Below are 17,707 nucleotides of genomic sequence, written 5' to 3'. Positions count from 1 at the left end.
CCAATATGTGTCTGTCCACTTTCTGCCACCACTGCTACTAACACAGTTCAAGTCCTAATCATCTCTTTCCTGGATTATTGGAGTGGTTTATTAACTAATCTTGTTTTCATTCTCACCTTACTAGACTCAGTTTTCTATACAGAACTGGAACCTTTAAAAGTGTAATTAAGTTGCTGCTAATCTCCTACATGCTTCTGTACATGGGCAGTCCAAACCCATCCTAGAGATCAACCCTGGCCTCCTTTCCAACTTTACATCGTGTTATCCTTCCCACCAGCCATTACCTTCTGTACATTTTTGATGGGAGTTTTTCCTATAATGACTTTTTTTCCCAAAGATTTTTATGTATTTGAGAGGTAGAGTTACAGACAGAGACAGACAGGTTTTCGTCTGTTGCTTCACTCCCCAAATGGCTGCAATGGCTGGAGCTGTGCCAATTTGAAGCCAGGAGCCAGGTGCCTCTTCCTGGTCTCCCACGCGGGTGCAGGGGCCCAATGACTTGGGCCATCTTCCACTGTTTTCCCAGGCCATGGCTGATAGCTGGATCAGAAGTGGAGCAACCGGCACTCAAACCTGCATGCATATGGGATGCCAGCACTGCAGGTGGTAGCTTTCCCCGCTATGCCACAGTGCTGGCCCCTGGAGCTGAGTCCCAGCTGCTTTGGTTCTGGTCTGGCTCCCTATTAAGATGTCTGGCAGGGTGAGCAGAAGATGGCCCAAGAGTTTGGGTACCTGACATTGACATGGGTGATCTGGATGGAGTTTCTGGCTCCTGGCTCCAGCCTGGCCATGCTCCGGCTGTTGGCAGCTATTTGGTGAGTGAACCAGTGGATTGAGGATTTCTTTGTCTTTCCCTCTTTCTGTTGCTCTACCTTCAAATAAAATAAACATTAAACAAGTCTTTTCTGTACTTTCTGTAGCCAATAGCTGCTAGTTTTCCTTAGCAGACTCTTCCTCCTTCAAGTGCACTTAGGAATGGAGAAGCTTTTTTTCTGCCAAGGGCCATTTGGATATTTATAAGATTCATGGACCATACAAAATTATCAACTTAAAAATTAGCCTGTTGAATATCAAGTCCTGCCTGTGTTTGCCTTGGCATGGCCAGACCAAGTGATTTCTTGGGCCTTATGTGGCCCTATGGCCAGATGTTTCCTACCCGTGAGAAGTGTTAGAAAAGGCAACAGTTTTTAAAATTTTTTTAGATTGATTTATTTTATTTGAAACAGGTATAGAGCGGGAAAGGAAGAGGCAGAGAGGGTTCATTTCATAAATGGCCACAATGGCCAGGGCTGGGCCAGACTGAAGCCAGGAGCTTCACCAGGTCTCTCATGCAGGTGCAGAGGACCAAGCACTGGCGCCATCTTCAGTTACCTTCCTAGGCCTACCAGCAGGGAGCTGGATCAGAAGTGGGGCAGCCGGGACTTAAACGTTTTTGTTAAAGTGAGGATTTGGGGGATTACCCCAGACTTACTAGAGCATATTCTTTCAAAGTGATGTATTTTCACAAGTGTCCTAGGTGATTCTGAAGGTGCTGGTTCATGGCTGCGAATACTGTTAGAGTCCTTAACCAAGTGTTGTCTGTGACTCTCAGATTTCAAAGTAGGAGTTTTTTGCATTTTAGTAAGTTAGGGGCCAGCGCTGTGGCATAGCGAGTAAGGCTGCTGTTTTCAGGGCTGGCATCACATATGGGTGCCAGTCCAAGTCCTAGCTGCTCCACTTCCGATCTAGCTCTCTATGCCCTGGGAAAGCATGGCCCAAGTCCTTGGGCCCCTGCATCTGTGCGTCTGTGTGGAATACCAGGAGTAAGTTCCTGGCTTCTGGCTTTGGATGGGCTCAGCTCCGGCCCTCATGGCCATCTAGGGAACGAACCATTGGATGGAAGACTTCTCTAACTCTGCCTTTCAGATAAATAAATATTTTTTAAAAATTGATGCTTATGTTCATATTGTGAAGTCATTAAGACTCACAGTGTTCCTATATTGGAAGCTTACTCTTGGCTATAAGGCGCAGAAAACAACTACAGGAGCCAGTGCTACTGCTGCAGCCCTGGCATCCCATATGGGCACCAGTTTGAGTCCCAGCTGCTACACTTCTGACCCAGCTCCCTGCTCAGACTCCTCAGAAAGCAATGGAAGATGGCCCAAATTCTTGGGTCTCTGCATCCACATGGGGGACCTGGATGAATCTGCTGGCTACTGGCTTCTACCTGGCCCAGCCCTGGCTGTTGCAGCCATTTGGGGAGTGAACCAGTTGATGGAAGACTTATGTGTCTGTCTCTCTGCCTCTGCCTCTCTCTAACTCAAATCTTCAACAACAAACTACGAAGGCCAATGTTTATAGTGCATATTAAACTGTATTTGAGAATTTCTGTTTTCTTTATTTGAAAGGCAAGGGACAGAGATCTGTCCACTGGCTCATTCCCCAAATCTAAAACGGCCGGGGTTGGGCAAGGCCAAAGCTGGGAGCCTAGAACTCAGTGTGAGTCCTACATGGGTGACAGGGATCCAAGTACTTGAGTCATCACCTGCTGCTTCCCAGAGCGCATCAACAGGAAAGCTAAGCTGGAGTCTGAACTCAGGAATTCTCATAGGATGTCAGCATCCCAACCAGCAATTTAACTGCTGTGCCAGATTCCTGCCCCTGAAAGTTGGTTTTCTTGGTAGGCTTTGGTAGTTCTAGCCCTGCAATGAAAGGTGGATCTCTCTGGTTAGTTGGCAAACAAAATCAGGGAGCCTTCAGGGCTGGAAGGAAGATTCTCAGCAATGGTAAATTCAGCAGACCCTGCTACCATTTGAGGCCTGCTCAGAAGCAGCCATCTCAGTCTATTCCCTCTGTTCCCTTTCTCTTGATTTTTCTGGCCTTTTTTTTTTTTTTTTTTAAATTTAAAGATTTATTTATTTGAAAGAGTTACACAGAGAGAGAAGGAGAGGCAGAGAGAGAGAGGTCTTCCGTCTGCTGGTTCACTCCCTTATTGGCTGCAATAGCCAGGGCTGCAACAGTCCGAAGCCAGGAGCTTCCTCCTGGCCTCCGACATGGGTGCAGGGGCCCAAGGACTTGAGCCATTTTCTACTGCTTTCCCGGCCATAGCAGAGAGCTGGATCAGAAGTGGAGCAGCTGGGACTCGAACCAGCACCCATAGGGGATGCTGGCACTGCAAGTGGCAGCCTTACGCTCTATGCCACAGGGTCGGCCCCCTGGTTTTTGATTGAACTAAAAAATTAGGATAGAGTTGAGCTGCTGTGCATGGTGACAGGTGCTCTCTCTGATGACAAGGAAAGGATGAAACAGCATGAAGTGTGGAAGAGACTATGAGCACCTTTATTATTCCATGAATGTAAAGTATAAATTTGGGAGAGCTCCAGATCAAAAGGTACTACAAGATTCAAGTTACTGTTTTCTACAGTTCTATTAAAATTACAGAAAAAAAAATACAATGATAAAAAAGTTAGGGCCGGCGCCGCGGCTCACTAGGCTAATCCTCCGCCTAGCGGCGCCGGCACACCGGGTTCTAGTCCCGGTCGGGGCGCCGGATTCTGTCCCGGTTGCCCCTCTTCCAGGCCAGCCCTCTGCTGTGGCCAGGGAATGCAGTGGAGGATGGCCCAGGTGCTTGGGCCCTGCACCCCATGGGAGACCAGGAAAAGCACCTGGCTCCTGGCTCCTGCCATCGGATCAGCGCGGTGCGCCGGCTGCGGCGGCCATTGGAGGGTGAACCAACGGCAAAAAAGGAAGACCTTTCTCTCTGTCTCTCTCTCACTGTCCACTCTGTCAAAAAAAAAAAAAAAAAAGTTAGTAATAAATTTAAACTAGAAAGAAAACCAGGGTGCTATGTGGGATTTCTAGAAGATACTAAACAAGAAATCAGATCTTGGTGAAATTAAAAAAAAACAAAAACAAAAACAACTGACATCCACATAGAGATGATACTGAGACATTACCTGTAGGTTTGGAAGTAGTTGTGAGAGGGGGTGTCTGGGGTGGTCAGATTGAGGTTTTTTGTTGTTTTTACTTTTTTTTCCCCTGAGAAACTTTATTTAAAGAGTACAAATTTCATAAGTACAACTTTAGGAATATAGTGATTCTTCACATCATACCCCGCCTCCTCCTCCCTCTCCCATTCCCAGTCCCATTCTCCATTAAGAAAAAAAAAAAAAAAAAAAAACTTCCTGACAGTCAAGACAAGGGCTGTTCAAGTCATTGCTTCTCAAAGTGTCAATTTCACTTCTACAGATTTCCTTTTAGGTGCTCTGTTGTCACAGATCAGGGAGAACATATGGTATTTGTCCCTTTGGGACTGACTTATTTCATTAAGTATGATGTTTTCCAGATTCACCCATTTTGTTGCAAATGACTAGATTTTTTTTTTTACTGCAGTGTAGTATTCCATAGTGTACATATCCCATAATTTCTTTATCTAGTCTTTGGTTGACAGGCATTTAGTTGATTCCATGTCTTCGCTATTGTGAATTGAGCTGCAATAAACATGGGGGGTGCAGATAATTCTTTTATTTACTGATTTAATTTCCCTTGGGTGAATTCCCAGCAGTGGGATGGCTGGATCATATAGTAGGTCTATATTCAGATTTCTAAGATATCTCCACACTGTCTTCCATAGTAGTTTTACCAGTTTACATTCCCACTGACAGTGGATTAGGGTACATTTTCCCCCATATCCTCACCAGCATTTGTTGTTGATTTCTGTATAAAAGATTCAAACTGGGTTGAAGTGAAACCTCATTGTGGTTGTGATTTGCATTTCTCTGATGAAGACCCATGGTATGATTTTGATTTTATTGAATTTAATGAAGCTTGTTTTATGGCCTGCATGTGGTCAATCCTAGAGAAGGTTCCATGGACAGGTGAGAAGAATGTGTATTCTAAAACTGTAGGATGAAAAGTGATGTAGAGATCTGTTAAGCCCATTTGTTCTATGGTGTCAATTTACTCTGCTGTTTCCTTGCTGATTTTCTGCCTGGTTTATCCTTTGCTGAAAGTGAGGTATTGAAATCTCCATTACTATTGTATTTGAGTCTATGCCTCCTTTTAGGTCCCTTAACATTTCTTTTAAATAGCCAGGTGTCCTGTAATTAGGTTCATATATGTTTATAATAATCACCTCTTCCTATGGAATTGATCCCTTAATCATTACATGCTATCCTTCTTTGTCTCTTTTAACAGTTTTTGTGTTAAAGTCATTTTGTCTGATACTAGGATGGCTACACCAGCTCTTTTTTGGTTTCTGTTAGCATGGAATATCTTTTTCCATCTTTTCACTTTCAGTCTGCATGCATCTTTGTTAGTGAGCTGTGTTTCTTGTAGGCAGCAAATAGATGGGTTTTGTTTTTTAATCCATTCAACACTCTTTGTCTTTTAACTGGAGAGTTGAAGCCATTTACATTCAAGGTGACTATTGGTAAGTAATGGATTTCCTTTGTAATTTTACTGGGAGCTTTCCTTTCTTTACCTTCTTCTGTAGTGATGACCATGTTTCTGTGTTTAGCACATCCTTAAGCATCTTCTGCAGGGCTGAATGTGTGGTGACAAATTCTTTCAGTTTCTGTTTGTCATGGGAGGTCTTTATTTCACCTTCGTTCATAAATGAGAGCTTTGCAGGGTATGGTATTCTGGGTTGACAGTTTTTTTTCTCTTAAGACTTGAACTATATCTCACCATTCTCTCCTAGCCTGTAGGGTTTCTGGTGAGTAGTCCACTGGGAGTCTAATTGGAGATCCTCTGAAAGTAATCTGGTGTTTCTCTCATGCACATTTTAGAATCTTTTCTTTATGTTTTACTGTGGAGAGGTTGATTACAATGTGTTGTGGTGAAGATCTTTTCTGGTCATGTCTATTAGGGGTTCTAATGATTCCTGTACTTGGATGTCCCTTTCTTTCTCCAGATTGGGGAATTTTCTATTATTATTTCACTGAAGAGGCCTTCTATTCTTTTCTCTCTTTCCACACCTTCAGGAATTCCTGGAACTCATATGTTGGGTGGCTTGCTGGTATCCTGTAGATCCCCAATAATGTTTTAGTTTTCTAATTTCTTTTTTTTTTTTTAAACTTTTATTTAATGCATATAAATTTCCAAAGTACGACTTATGGATTACAATGGCTTCCCCCCCATACCGTCCCTCCCACCCACAACCCTCCCCTTTCCCACTCCCTCTCCCCTTCCATTCACATCAAGATTCATTTTCGATTATCTTAATATACAGAAGATCAGCTTAGTATACATTAAGTATGGATTTCAACAGTTTGCTCCCACACAGAAACATAAAGTGAAAAATAATAGATGATTTTTTTAAATGATGATGAAATCAGAGCAGACCTATTGTCATGTTTAATCCCAGTGAGAGTCAAGTTGGGAATTGATAATTTCTTTTTTTTTTTTTTTTTTTACAGAGGATCAGTTTAGTATGCATTAAGTAAGGATTTCAACAGTTTGCACCCCCATAGAAACACAAAGTGAAATATATTGTTTGAGTACTCGTTATAGCATTAAATCTCAATGCACAGCACATTAAGGATAGAGATCCTACATGAGGAGTAAGTGCACAGTGACTCCTGTGCACTTACTGTGCATCAGTAATCTCCCTATGCTCCAGTCATGAGTTTCCAAGGCTATGGAAGCCCTCTGAGTTCTCCGACTCTTATAATTTCTTCTTATTATTTTTGGCTTACTCTATAATTTCCAGTGCTTTGTCTTTTAAGTAAGATATTCTTTGTTCTGCTTCACTGATGCTGTTGTTAAGGCTCTCCACTGTATTTTTATTTGTTCTATTGAATTCTTCATTTCTAAGGTTCAATTTTGTTTTCTCTAAGATCAATTTTGTGGCAGAAATTTTCTTTCATGTCATGTATGGATTTCATTAGTTCATGCATTTGCTTCTGGTTACTTTTTTTTTCTTTGCTAAATTTGTAGTTTAATTACAGAGCAAAGATTTGAAATCACAAGATCATTTTATCAATCCTACAGTCTTATTCTTGCTTCTTCTTTTTCCAAAGATAGGAAATCTTACTCTCCCATAGGAAAACTTTCCCAACAAACAGTGACATTAAATTTATGATTACTTAATCAAAACAAAGTGACACAGAAGTGCAAGCTAGGCAAAGTCATTTTAAGAAGTTATCAGATGGCTGTTATGGAGTCTAAAGACAGGCACTAGCATATAAACTGAGAGAATAAAAATTTCAGGTTGTAGCAAATCAGGTAGTTTTACACCAAGGCTAAGAGGATGCCTAACATTATGCTAAGTGCTGGTGTAGGCACCTATTTTGTTCTATGAAATGCTTTGGAACCACACCAAGCAATTGTTCAAGAATCCAGAAATACATATTATTTAAAAACATATAGCATCCTCTCACCAAAATCTGGAGGCCAGAGAGACTACCAGTTTATAATCTACTTTACATTATTCATCCATTCATATTCCAGAAGCAACCAAACCATTAAAATATTCAATTGTGAATTACTTTCCCCTGCCTAAAACAAAGCCCTACAAACTAGGCCCGTAAGATTTTAAAGCATAATTCAACTGTTATCTTTTATCCCCTTGCTACAAGTCAAACTCCAATGTTTGGAATACTTCCTACAGTATATGCTTCCACTTTAAATACTTTTATTCAGCCTCAACAAGACTAATATTGGTCAGCAGTACCATTATCACACCAAAAATTTCAACTTAATGTTATAGGCCTGGGAAAAAATGAAGCTCTTAAATCTTTTCTCTCCCTTTAAAAGAAAGTTATAGACAATAGATAACTTGGCATTTCTTTTATATCATAAATTTTCAACAGTGTCTTAATTCAAAAGAGCAAAAATTAAATAAATAGGTCATACAACAAGCTGAATCATTCACATCTTAAGAAACTAATGTTGGCCGGCGCCACGGCTCACTAGGCTAATCCTCCACCTTGCGGCGCCGACACACTGGGTTCTAGTCCCGGTCGGGGCGCCGGATTCTGTCCCGGTTGCCCCTCTTCCAGGCCAGCTCTCTGCTGTGGCCAGGGAGTGCAGTGGAGGATGGCCCAAGTCCTTGGGCCCTGCACCCCATGGGAGACCAGGATATGTACCTGGCTCCTGCCATCGGAGCAGCGTGGTGTGCCAGCCGCAGCACGCCGGCCGTGGCGGCCATTGGAGGGTGAACCAATGGCAAAAGGAAAACCTTTCTCTCTCTCTCTCTCTCACTGTCCACTGTGCCTGTCAAAAAATAAAAATAAAAAAAAAAAAAAAGAAAGAAACTAATGCTGGAATATTATCCAAATAATAAAGCAATCACATGCTCAATTATCACATTCCCTATATATGAGAAGAGGCATTCAGCATTCTAGTCTTAAGTTTATTTACAAACATATCTAGTATGCTATGAGTTCAAGAGTTTGATCCATTTTTCAGAGACTGCACCTCTTGAAATGCTGTTATCTGTTAAGCAGATGACCAAAAACATCCTTATTTTTTAAGCAGTTGGTGCTGTACTATGAAGAAAGGGGCAGCAAATCCAGATCCAAGATCCAAGGTCATCATAGCTAGCAACCTCCACTTGTTTTCCACTGAAAATGGCAAATTCTTCCCTGGGCCCTCCTCACAGTGGCTCCTACAGACCACGGAGGTTGTGAACCTCTGGATGCTCTGTCCCAACATGGCGCGGCTGGAAGCTCTGTGCGAGGCACAGAGCTCTGATTACTTCTAAGTAATGATATTTTTTTTGAATTCTATTTCTGCCATTTTTTTTTAATCTCATCATCTTCATAATCTAGTATTGAAGTGTTGTGTTCTTTTGGGAGTATCATGTTGTCTTCCTCATGCTTGTTTCTTGGATTGGTGCATTTGTTATTTGGCATTTGTGGGGCTACTTGTTGGTTTCTTTGATTTTTCATTATGGCAGCTTTTACCTTTGGACTATATCTGATTGGATTAGTGGAGTGTCTGCTTTCAGGGAATATCTAGAGGCGTGTGGTGGGAGTGGCCAGGTAGCTCTGTTCAGTGCTCCAGGGTGAAGGTGTGTCTGAGGTGACACATCCAGGTTTGGTGTATTCAATCTTTTTCTTTTTTTAATCAGAGGGGAGGTTTCTTCTTGCCTGTTGGCATAGACTCAGCTGAGCTCCTCTCCTCAAAGGAAGCCAGTGACAGTACTTGGGGGCTAGCCCCAGTTAGTATATTATTCATCTGCTCTGCCGCAAGGACCGTACAAAGGATCTGTGCAGTCTACAGTGTAAACTCAGATTCCCCAGTAATGTCCCTTGCTAGCTATGCAGGGAGCCCTGATGGTGTGGAGCCTCCCACAGTGACTGCCCCATGTCCCAGCCACACCTTGAATCCTCCCATGCAGCCTCAGTGTTTTCAAGTCCCAGCACACAAGCCTCCCACAGTCACGAGCACCCAGCCCCCTGTCTGTTCTGCCCACCAGACTCAGGAGTCTCTGCTTGGTTAGTTGCTGGGCATGGACATGAGATGGTGCAGCTGTTACATATGTCCAAAATGGCGCCTGCTCTCCGTCAGCTTGTTACAGGATGCCTTTGCAGGATGATCAGCAGGAGAAAACATGCACGCACACAGACACACACACACACACACCCGTTTTTCCTCCTCTAGTTTGGCAGGTACACTATCCATCACAAGGCTCCAAGCCAGATTCCTGCTAGGCTCTTCCTGCAGCTTTTTTGCCAGTGGCTTGGGCTGCTGCAGTCTGGTCTCATCTTGCTCTCCAATGCTTGGGCAAAGGCTCTCAGCTGTTGGGGTCCTACAGTGTATGCGTCCTCACCCTCCACATAGGTCCACTGTGTTCTTCCAATTTACATAGAGTTTCCTCGCTAACTCATCCCTGAGATTTTACTCCTTCCATTTTTTTTAAAAAACTATCTTCTAGACTCAAGCAGCAAGCTCCCTCCTTACTGCACCATCATAAACCCCAAATTGAGTTTTACAGGATGAGTTTTTCTAGTCCCTGGCCAGTGCTGCGGGCCCTCAGCTTGCTGTTTACCAGGTACTGTGATAAGTCACAGAACATGAGAGTGGAGGTAAATACAGAGACCGTGGAAGTGTGGCAGTGCCCCCAGTGTTATCAGATACCACAAGCTGCTTTGAGTCCTCATATGTAGAAGAAAGGCAGACAAGAGACAAACCTGCTTGCTCTCCATTTCCTAGTTCTCCTACCGATTGGTCCTCCTTCCTTAGGAATTTTTCACTCCAAGTGGCAAAGCCTAGTTAACAATGCTTTAAAAAATAGTACTCCTGACTTCAGATAGGTGCAGCTCCAGCCATTGCAGCCAACTGGGGAATGAGCCAGCAGATGGAAGACCTCTCTCTCTCTCTCTCTCTCTCTCTCTCTCTCTCTCTCTCTCTCTCTCTCTGCCTCTCCATCTCTTTCTATGTACCTCTGACTTTCAAATAAATAAATCTTTTTTTTTTTTAAAGAGCACTTCCTAGATTCTGTGTCTACTCTTCTACGTTAATGCTATTGTTAAAATAGCCACATGATCACATAACTGCCAGAAAGGCTGGGAATTGGGATTATTCTCTATGGCCATATTTCAAGGTGAGAAAGCCAGAGTTTTCTATTATAGGAAAAGGAGATGAATTCTGCTAGTACTAAATAACCACACACACACACACACACACACACACACAGAGCAATAAAAGTTTGACCTGCATTTCTTATTAGAAAGAGAACAAAGGAGGTTGGTGTTACAACATAGCAGGTTAAGGCTCTAGCATCCCATATTGGTGACAGTTTGAGTCCTGGCTATTCCTCTTCTGATCCTGCTCTCTGTTAATAGCCTAGGAAAGCAGTGGAGGATGGCCCAAGTGCTTGGGCCCCTGCCACCCAGGGGGGAAACCTGTAAGAAACTACTGGCTCCTGGCTTTGGCCTGGCCCAGCTCTGGCCTTTGCAGCCATTTGGGGAGTGAACCAGCAGGTGGAAGATCTCTCTCTATGTCTCTAGTTCTCTCTCTGTAACTCTGCCTTTTTTTTTTTTTTTTAAGATTTATTTATTCATTTGAAAGGCAGAGTTAGAGAGAGAGAGAGAGATTCTCCATCTGTTGGTTCATTCCCTAAATGTCTGAAATGGCTGGAGGCTGGGCCAATCTGAAGCCAGGAGCCAGGAGCTTCTTCCAGGTCTCCCACATGGGTGCAGGGACCCAAGCACTTGGGCCATCTTCCACTGATTTTTCAAGCCATCAGCAGAGAACTGGATCATAAGTGGAGCAGGCAGGACTCAAACTGGCATTCATAATGGGATGCCAACACTGCAGGCGGTGGCTTTACCTGCTATACCACAGTGCTGGTCCCTTTGACTTTCAAATAAAATAATTTAATCTGGAAAGACAGGAGAGGAGAGGAGAGGGGAGGGGAGGGAAAGAAAGAGAGAATAAGGGGCAGTATTTTGGCTCAGTGTGTTGAGCCACAAACAATACCAATAGCCCATATTGGAGCACAGGTTTGATATCTGGCTGCTTCACTTCCACTCCAGCTCCCTGCTGATACACCTGGAAAAGCAGCAGAGGATGGCCCAAGCCCTTGGGCCCTTGAAACCATATGGGAGACCTGGATGAAGCTTCTAGCTCCTGGCTTCAGTCTGGCCCAGCCACAACTGTTGTGGCCATCTGGGGAGTGCACCAGCAGGTGGAAGATCTCTCTCTCTGTTCCTCCTTCTTTCTCTGTGACTCTTCCTTTTAAGTAAATAAATAAATCTTAAAAAAGAAAACTTACAATAAGTACAAGTTATCATATGTAAATAGATCAATGAAAAAAGAAAGACTCATGTAATATGTCAATACAGAGTATATGTTAAGATCTGGGTCAAGGGCCGGCGCCGCGGCTCACTAGGCTAATCCTCCGCCTTGCGGCGCCGGCACACCGGGTTCTAGTCCCGGTCGGGGCGCCGGATTCTGTCCCGGTTGCCCCTCTTCCAGGCCAGCTCTCTGCTGTGGCCCGGAGGTGCAGTGGAGGATGGCCCAAGTGCTTGGGCCCTGCACCCCATGGGAGACCAGGATAAGTACCTGGCTCCTGCCATCGGATCGGCGCGGTGCGCTGGTTGCAGCGTGCCGGCCGCGGCGGCCATTGGAGGGTGAACCAACGGCAAAGGAAGACCTTTCTCTCTGTCTCTCTCTCTCTCACTGTCCACTCCTGCCTGTCAAAAGTAAATAAATTAATTAATTAATTAAAAAAAAAAAGATCTGGGTCAAAGAGGAGCCTGTGAATGTCCTGGAGTCTGTAGAATAACCACATTGGGAGAAGACAGATGCCTGATCCAACTGTATAAAAATAAATTTCAAGCGCCTTAGAGAGATAAAGTTTATAAGAACTCTAGGCAGTAGTAAAAAATAGAAAAATTTAAGGGTGGAGGTCCTTCTAAGCAGGGTATAAACTGTAAAAGTCATAAAGAAAGTCTGACCAATTGAATACACACGAAGAACAAATAACTGCATGGTGCAGAATCCCCAGAGCATCAAAAGGGGAGGAAATATTTGCAAGATGTGTAACAGGTAAGAGACTAAGTCACTAGAGTGCCAACTTATCAACCACGCCTTGGATAAATATTCAGAGATCCACGCTACCCTATGGGTGAGGAGAACAAACTTTTCCCAAGTCAGCCAATGGCTGCCTGAATCGCTTCACCTGATTTGGAACACAATTTGGAAACATCTAGCAAAATTTAAAATTCATATACTCTTTAGTCCAGCAAACCAACTTTCCAAATACTTGCCCAAAATTAAAAATGTCTGAAATATATGTGAATGAAAAGGTTCATCATTTTACTTAATCTAAAATATATTAGGGTACAGTTTTTTGATTCTTACAGGAAAATAAAAGATTATTATACAACAAATAAATGCCACCAGGCTTACAGTGATGCTGACGTTAATCAGTGGTAAGATAAATCACAGCACCAGAAATGTTAATTACAGCTGGACAAATTTTGTTTAAGAATTATTGAAACACAGCTGGCATTTTGATGCAGTGGGTAGTGAGCCCCTACCATTCAGGTTTGGCACTCAGCATTGAGTGCCCTGGCTCCGACCTTTGGCTTTGCCCAGACCTCACTGTTACAGGCATTTGGGGAGTGAATCAATGGTTGGGAGATTTCTGTCTCTGCTTTTCAAATCAAGTAAATAAAATTTGAACAAAAAGCCTGGAATTCAGTTACACAGATAAAAGCATTATTTATAATTTTGGCATGTTTCCTTATGATCTATTTTCTCTGCAATGAAGTAGGTGTCGATGTTCCTTAAGGTAAGAGAAAGAGGAAGAAGAGCCAGTGTAGGTGAGAGAAGATGCTAAATCAACTTGGGGCATTGCCTGTGGGACACTGAAGTGGTGCTATCAACTTGCCACTGCATGTATGGTATGGCGCTTAGGGGAGCCTGTGATCAGCTTGCAGTATTAATGCTTTCTCTTTCAAGTGAGGCCTTTTAATATTCATGTGTCTGACACAAATAAAAACGTAATTTCTTGTGGCAGCCTGGTGTAACAGCGTGTTCGCCTTGGGATTCAACAGATCTTCCTTTCCTGTGGTTCCCCACCCACAATGCTTCTGCACCATTTTCTAGTCTTGTCCGTCAGAGGGAAAAAAATAATTAAGACCCCTATAAGATAAAGATAATAAAAATAATAATCCTTGCAAGGTTGTTGCAAAGATTAAAGTAAGGAAACAGCACAGTCTGGACGCTTAGCTAGATTTCAGTGTTTGTTTTAATTTTTCTACTATTACCTAAAAAAACAGAGCTTATTCATTCATTTTTGTTTTTAATTAGAGATAGAAGAAAAAAAGCATTGGCTCGTTAAATCTGCATATATAGTAAATATACAAACAGGGATATTTTCCCCCTCAAATTCATTCTGATCTAATTTTTATTTTTCAAGACTTGCTTTTCTTTTAATTGTACAGGCTTATGGGGTACAGTGTGATATTTCAATAAATTTATAAAATGTGAATAGATAAAATCAAGATAACTGATGTTTCCCACTCCTTGTCATTACTTTAGTTTTTTTTTTTTTTAGGAGGCTTTGAGCTCCCCTCTTTGATTTGTGCATCAAGTGTATAAGAAGCTATTTTGAAGGTGAAATTATGTCACTAATTTTAAGCTTTATGCAGGTCTTTGGTCAACATGAACAAAATCATAACCTGATGACCTGATATAGTTGAAGGAAAATAATCCACAAATGTCTCATATAATGGGATTAAGCATAGTTACCATCAATAATTATTTTTCTTTTAGCATCAAAAGGTCATCAAGCGCAAGGTTATTAATAACCTGCTAATGCTAGAGCTCCAGAATCAGCTCACCCCAAAGAGTTAAACCACTCTGCTCAGCTGAGATTTGAATTGCTTGTCGGTGCTGAGGTCACTATCACTGTTAAATGACAGATGTTTTCCTGAAAATCCCTCTCTCCCTTCTGGTGATATAAAGTTCAGTGTCTGCAACAACAGGGCGGAGTTCTTTAATAACTGTTAAATTTATTCTTTGGAGAGTTTATGAAGACGTCCTATTGCTTCCTCAGGACTCCCTCGACACCCAACTCCGCATTTTCTTTTTGCATAATGCGTACAATTTAGAACCACCAGGCTCCCTGTTGTGCAGCTCTTGGATCCCTGGCTCAGTAGAACCAAAATACTCATAAATCTCCCTTTCTGCCTGTAGCCTTCTGCAGCAGCTGGGGTATGACAGGGATGTCCCTGATCTATAATTCCAGACAGCCCTAGGGTGAGCAGATACACCAATCCAAAGGCGCTACGTCAGATAAAGTGATGTTGTTTGCACAGCTCAGCATCCTCAAGAGGTAGTCAAGTAATACTCCCAATTTGTATTCTGCATAAAACTCCTTTTACAAGTTATAAACTTCCTACAGGGAATAAACATATCAAGCTAGAGGATGCTGAACATATGACTATAAATGTAATTTTTAATTCAAGAAATGGACTAAGCCTTTCCAGTCCTAGAAACTGAAAGTTGTTTTTTTAAAAAAAATCTCTGATAATTTCCATTTAAGTTTGGCAATCTTCAATTTGGAATTCAGAAAAAGCAACATTTTCCTGAAATGCAAGGTTTGATATGTAATGTTAGGAATATGACTAGTTAATATAAATATTTGAATTGTACATATCATGAAACACAAATGCTTCACTTATAGCCATCAGAAATATTGCTTTATTTGTACTTTCTTGACTTACAGTTGAGGCAGCTAATAAAATTATTCCTATGATCACATTAATTGCATTGCAGAAATCTTGACTAAACAGTGTCCTTGTGTTTTATTTTCATGATACTTGCTATCTTTTTTTCTCATCCTGGATTAGGGGTTCTCAGTCTTGGATTAGCAGTGTTTTACTTATTAATTTACTTTGAAAATTGCATTTATTTTGAGAGAGAGAGAGAGAGAGATATCTCCCACCCACTACTTTACTTTCCAAATGTCTGCCACAGCTGGGGCTGGGTCAGCCTAAAGCCAGGACCTGGGAACTCAATCCAGTTTTCCCACTGGGTGGCAGGAACCCAACTAGTTGAGCCACCACTTACTGCCTCCAATGGTGCTCATTAGCAGGAAGCTGGAATCAGGAGTGGAGCCAGGACCTGAACCCACACACTTTGATACAGGATGTGGGCATCCCAAGTTGTGTCTTAACCGCTGCACCAAGCGTTCTTCCCAGTGCGTTTTAGATTGGATAATTCTTTGCTGTGGGCTGTTCTGTGCGTTGTAGGATATTTAGTAAAAATTCCTGCTTCTACCTAATAGATTATGGCAGCATACAGCCAGTTGTGACAATCAGAAATGTCTCTAAACATTGCCAAATGTTCCCCAGCAGAACTCACTCCTGTTTGCAAGCCACTAGTCCAGATATTTGAGGGGTCATCATAGAAAGTGTGTATTATGAAGAAACTATGTATGGATTTCACAATTTTGCATCAAAATAAAGTGGAAGATGTTTATTTCCATCTACTTGAAGAGTGACAGCAGAAGAGGGAGAGGGGGAAGGGCAGGGGTAAAGAGAGGGGGAGAACAAGAGCTTACATCTGCAAGTTCATTACCCAAATGCATGCAACAACCAGGACTGGGTCAGGTTGAATCCAAGTGCCTGGGACTCCATGTGCATCTCTCCATAAGTGACAGGGGCTCAAGTACTTGGACTATCTTCCATTGCTTTCCCTGGATGCAGTAGCAGCAAGCAAGATTGGGAAGCTGAGGGGCCAGGATTCAAAATAGTACTCTGAAATGGGATTCAGGTGTCTTAAGCGGCGGCTTAACCCACAGCACCGGCTGCAAAAGCAGGGGCTTGGCCAAGCCAAAGCCAGGAGCCAGGAGCTTCTTCTGGGTCTCCCATGTGGGTACAGGGGCCCAAGCACTTGGGCCATCTTCTATTGCTTTCCCAGTTGCATCAGCAGGGAACTGGATCAGAAGTGGAGCAGCCAGGACATGAACAAGCACCCATATCGAATGATGCCATCACAGGTAACAGCTTAACCTGCTATGCCATGATGCCAGCCGCTAAACTTTTTAATTTCGTTTTTCCATGAACGTTTTAAAGTATCTTCATAGGAAAGGACGTTAGGGGTGGAATTTGAACTCTGAATAATTCTGCCTAATGGTATTAGGATGTATCTGAGATGAAGCAAAATACAAAAAACAACTTAGATTCAGCTGCTCTAGGAATCATTCTCATGTTTTCTTGACCTTCACTTCCCTCTTTTCATCAGCAACTCCCAGTGGCCTTCCCCCCCCCCCCCCCCTGCAGCTTACTTTATCAGAGCCTGCACAAAACCCTGGGCTGCAGGCTTCTGCTTTGCAGACAATTCTGTGTCTTGCTCTGTTTTCCTACCTCCAGGATTTAGAAGGGATTTAGAAGTGCCACCACATAGTAGATGCCTTAGAAATGGATTTGTTTGATAAAAATGATTACATTTTTCACTGATATGTATATATTTATATATACACACAGACATACATCTTTAAAAGAAAATGGATGTGTGTAGCTATTTTATTTTCCTTTGTGGTATCTCTTTAATTTTTATAAGCCTGTAATACTTAATTTTCTTTTTTAAAAATTATTTACTTATAAAGCAGAGTGACAGGGAGAGACTGAGAGAGAGGGAGAGCGAGAGTGAGAGCCAGAGAGAGAGACTGATCTTCGATGTGCTGGTTCACTCCCCAAATGGCCACAGCAGTGAGGACTCGGCCAGGACTCCATCCAGGACTCCCACATGGGTGGCAGTGGCCCAAGTAGCTGGATCATCTTCCACTACCTAATCAGGTGCATGAACAAGAATGTGGATCAGAAGCAGAGTAGCCAGGACTCGAATGGGGGTGTGTGGCCAGCTGCTGTTTAATCTGCTGCACCACGACACTGGTCAGTACTTGATTTTCTTGAAGCATTGTTTATTCACCTCGTGTACACTGGGCACTTACACATGCCAGACACTGATGCTGGGAGCTAAGAATCAGGTTATGAACCAAACCACAGCATAATCCTCATCCTTAGCAATCTTAAAGACAATTTAAGACGTGATTATGAGTCAGTAATGACTCTCTTAACCAGGTCTGTCTGACAACACTGGTTTCCAAACAAACCTAATTACGTAAGGCCTAGAATCTATCTCAAGATAAGCGTCACATTAAGAGCAAGACGTGCCCTGTGGGCCTCATGAGCTTCCCATCTGCTTCCAAGATCTTAAATGATCTCTTCCAGTTTTCCCATGCTCTAGAACCCAGCAGGAG

The 17,707-nt window shown here is 42.7% G+C and overlaps 1 pseudogene; it reads right to left on the bottom strand.

The window, feature by feature from the left end:
- Positions 1–8,314: 8,314 nt before the first annotated feature.
- LOC108177708 (cytochrome c oxidase subunit 7C, mitochondrial pseudogene) lies at positions 8,315–8,689 on the bottom strand (annotated as a pseudogene).
- Positions 8,690–17,707: the final 9,018 nt, after the last annotated feature.

This window comes from Oryctolagus cuniculus, chromosome 7 (assembly GCF_964237555.1).
Source record: "Oryctolagus cuniculus chromosome 7, mOryCun1.1, whole genome shotgun sequence".
Taxonomy (NCBI): domain Eukaryota; kingdom Metazoa; phylum Chordata; class Mammalia; order Lagomorpha; family Leporidae; genus Oryctolagus; species Oryctolagus cuniculus.
The sequence above is the reverse complement of the archived record's forward strand: the minus strand, read 5'-3'. Positions and strand labels throughout refer to the sequence as shown.